This window comes from Oncorhynchus clarkii, chromosome 15, assembly GCF_045791955.1.
Source record: "Oncorhynchus clarkii lewisi isolate Uvic-CL-2024 chromosome 15, UVic_Ocla_1.0, whole genome shotgun sequence".
In the NCBI taxonomy this organism is placed as follows: Eukaryota; Metazoa; Chordata; class Actinopteri; order Salmoniformes; family Salmonidae; genus Oncorhynchus; species Oncorhynchus clarkii.
The window spans coordinates 18608531-18613074 of record NC_092161.1 but is presented as its reverse complement, the minus strand read 5'-3'; positions in this window follow the sequence as shown (position 1 = coordinate 18613074).

The window sequence follows — 4544 nt, the reverse complement described above, 5'->3', positions numbered from 1 at the left end:
AAGCTCTACTCTGACTGTGAATCTGATAAGAGGCTTGAGCATGGGAATGACGCACCATGCAGAAACGCTTCCTGTTTCTGTGTGTTTGTGAAGGCTTTGTATCAGAGGTCAGAGTTTATAACCATTCATGTCTGTCAATGTTGGTGTAGGTGTGTTCTTCTTAGAGTATACTAAATGTCATAAAGGTTTCACATTGCCCTCATGGAAAAGACACATGAATTTCACATGTGAACACGATGCTATATCCATAAAATAATTACATGGTTGTAAATGTGAATTTATTCAATGGATGCATTGCATCTTTTATCAACAGTGTTGGCTGACCAAGACAAGAGATTAATCTGAAATAATACAAAAAACAAGATGACATTAGATTTATTTTAATTTAACCTTCATTTAACTAGGCAAGACAGTTAAGAACAAATTCCTATTTACAATTACAGCCTAGGAACAGTGGGTTAGCTACCTGGTTCAGGGGCAGAAGAACAGATTTTTACCTTGACAGCTCGGGGATTGGATCTAGCAACCTTTGGGTTACTGGATCAATGCTCTAACCACTAGGCTACCTGCCGCCCCGATTCCAGCATTACCACACAGGATTTACCTGGTTCAATAAAGTTAAAATTAGGACATATCCCCTTTCAGACATTCTCCAGGGATAGCCCTTCCCCAGTATGACTGTGACAGACTGTGGAAAACAAACACCCCCACAGGGCTTACATCCCACAGTGTTTCCCCTATTGACAAATACATACTGAGAACACATTTCATTTAACTTTAGTGCTGTAGACCCAAAAGTGCAAATCCCGCCATATCTGAAAGTATGGGCTACGCTTTAGCAGACACTCAAAGTATTTGAAAGAAAAGTACTATTTGAACCCAGGTTTTCTCAGAAGGCCTATAGTATCATTGTCTGGACTGAAAAAAGTTCCGGTACTCATTTTGGGTGCCGATACTGTTTACATTTAGATGCTGGAGCTCCACAATACTAATATTCTGTAAGAATGACATGAGCAGTAGAACATTTGAGGTGCCAGTACTAAGCTCTAGTGAGCTCCTGCCTAAGTCAAGTGCGTTTCACCCAGTAGCCCCAGAAGGAAAGAGAACCCTAAAGGCACACCATTTTTTATTGGTAAGATTGAACAAACTAAGGGATGACATGCCAGCAACAAACGCTGAGCCGTTGAGTTAGCAACAGCCACTGCAAACGAGGGTTAGGAAGGAACAGACAGAGTATCCCGTCTACCACACAACGGCGTTACTACAACGTATTCAATTGACAACCAGAGACATTCTTCAAAGGACAAAGGACTCGGTTGGACAACACGGCCTTCCATCTACCACCAACCTACCGAAGCTCAGAATAAATATTTAGTGCATTTTCCTTTTCCAAATGGGTGGTAATTGTAATCAAGTTATGATCAAGTTGTGATTTAATTATGTGTATGTGTAATTCTGTGTGATTAGTTAGTTATTTAGTAAAAAAATAATTAAACCCAATTTCGTATTGCTAATTCAACTTGTTAGCCAGGGTTCGTGCAGATAACTAACAATTTACAACTTTCAGATGAGACTGAATTAAGATGACGATTAATATTGACTGCTATTGGTGTAAAATATTACTAGGTCTTTAAGAGTTTATTCGGAAGATAACAGCTCTATAAATATTATTTTGTGGTACCCCACTCTCTAGTTAATTACATTTACATGATTAGCTCAATCAGGTAATACTAATTACGGATAAATTATTTTATAGAATAGCATGTCATATCACTTAATCCGGCATAGCCAAAGACACGACAGGAAGGACACTCAACAAGCACAGCACTTACACAAATGACTGATGATTGTCTGAGAGAAATTGATGATAAAATGATTGTGGGGGCTGTCTTGTTAGACTTCAGTGCAGCTTTTGACATGATCGATTATAGTCTGCTGCTGGAATAACGTATGTGTTATGGCTTTACACCCCCAGCTACAATGTGGATAAAGAGTTACTTGTCTAACAAAACATAGAGGGTGTTCTTTAATGGAAGCCTGTCAAACATAATCCAGGTAGAAGCAGGAATTCCCCAGGGTAGAAGTTTAGGCCCCATGCTTTTTTCAATCTTTACTAACGACATGCCACTGGCTTTGAGTAAGGCCAGTGTGTCTATGTATCCGGATGACTCAACACTATACACATCAGCTACTACAGCATCTGAAAAGAGTGAAACACTTAACAAAGCCGACCAATCAGTCTGTTACAAATATGATGGCGCCAATGGAGATGGCAACATCGCGACTAGCTCTTAAGGCACTCTGCAGTATTTTGTTTATGTACTATTTTTTACGTCATTAGCTCAGGAATTGTTTTATGTCATTACATACAGTCGGGAAGAACTATTGGATATTAGAGAGGCGGTAACTCACCAGAACTTCCAGCATTGCGACCAGGATTACGACTTCCCTGGAGCGGATCCTTTGTTTGCTCTCCCCCGAAAGCAATCAAACTTATTCCAGTGGCTGAACCAAAACAAGGCCGGCGAAGGAGAGGTACTCGAGGCGGCCTTCTGGTCCGACTCAGGAAGCGTGCACACCACCCACCGCTCCCGAGTATTTTACTCGCTAATGTCCAATCTCTGAGTGATGAGCTCAAGGAGAGTTTATTTTAAGAGGGACACCAGGGATTTTAACATACTCTGCTTCACAGAAACATGGTTCTCTCAAGATATACTGTCTGACTCTGTAAAGCCAGTTGGGTTCTCAGTACATTACACCGACAGGAACAAACATCTCTCCGGGAGGCAAAAGGGTGGAGGTATATGGTGTAACTGTGATAACATACAGGAACAAGTCCTTCTGTTCACCCGACCTAGAATATCTCACAATTAAATGCCGACCGTACTATCTCCCGAAATAATTTGTGTCAATAATCGTCACAGCGGTATATATCCCCCCCAAGCAGATACCACGACAGCCCTCAAAGAACTTCACTGGACTTTATGCAAACTGGAAACCACATATCCTGAGGATGCATTTATTGTAGCTGGGGATTTTAACAAAACAGATTTGAGGAAAAGGCTCCTGAAATTCTATCAGCATATTGATTGCTGTAGTCGCGCTGCTAAAACCCTCAACCATTGCTATACTATCTTCCAGAATGCATACAAGGCCCTCTTCCACCCTCCATTCAGCAAATTGGACCATGATTCCATCTTGCTCCTCCCATACCTATGCACCCGTGGTGAGGACTAGTCAACACTGGTCTGACCAATCGGAATCCATGCTTCAAGAATGTTTTGATCACGCGGACTGGGATATGTTCAGAGTAGCTTCAGAAAATAATATTGACACATACGGTGAATTTATCAGAAAGTGTATAGAAGATGTTGTACCCACTGTGACAATTAAAACATACCCCAACCAGAAACCATGGATAGATGGGAGCATTCGCGCAAAACTGAAAGCGCGAACCACTGGATTTAACAAAGGCTGGGAAGACTGCGAACATGGAATAATACAAACAGTGAAGTTATTCACTCCGCAAATCAATCAAGCAGGCTAAACGTCGGTATAGGGACAAAGTTGAGTCCCAGTTCAGACACGGCTCAGACACGAGACATACTGTATCTGGCAGGGTCTACAGATAATCACGGATTATAGAAGGAAAACCAGCCACATCGCGGACATCTACGTCTTGCTTCCGGACAGGCTGAATACCTTCTTCACTCGCTTTGAGGATAATACAGTGCCACCGACACGGTCCGCTACCAAGGACTGTGAGCTCTCCTTTGTGGCCGACGTGAGTAAGACATTTAAGCGTGTTAACCCTCGCAAGGCTGCCGGCCCAGATGGTATCCCTAGCCTCGTCCTAAGAGCACGCGCAGAACAGCTATATTTTAAATCTCTCCCTATCCAAGGCTGTTGTCCCCACATGCTTCAAGACAGCCATCGTTGTCCCTGTACCTAAGAAAGCAAAGGTAATTGAACTTAATGACTATCGCCCGGTCGCACTCACGTCTGTCATCATGAAGTGCTTTGAGTAACTAGTCAAGGATAATATCACCTCCAAATTACCTGCCACGCTAGAACCTTTTCAATTTGCTTACCACCCCAATAGATACACAGACAATGCAATCGCCACCACACTGCACACTGCCCTATCCCATCTGGACAAAAATAATACATATGTAAGAATGCTGTTCATTGACTATAGCTGAGCATTCAACACCATAGTACCTTCCAAGCTCATCATCAAGCTCGAGGCCCTGGGTCTGAACCCAGCCCTGTGCAACTGGGTCCTAGACTTTCTGACGGGTCGCCCCCAGGTGGTGAAAGTAGGAAACAACACCACCTCCTCGCTGATCCTCAACCGCATGCTCAGTCCCCTCCTGTACTCCCTGTTCACCTATGATTGTGTGGCCAAGCATGCCTCCAACTCAATCGTCAAGTTTGCAGACGGTACAACAGTAGTAGGCTTGATTACCAACAATGACAAGACAGCCTACAGGGAGGAGGTGAGGGTTCTGGGAGTGTGGTGCCAGGAAAATAACCTTTCACTC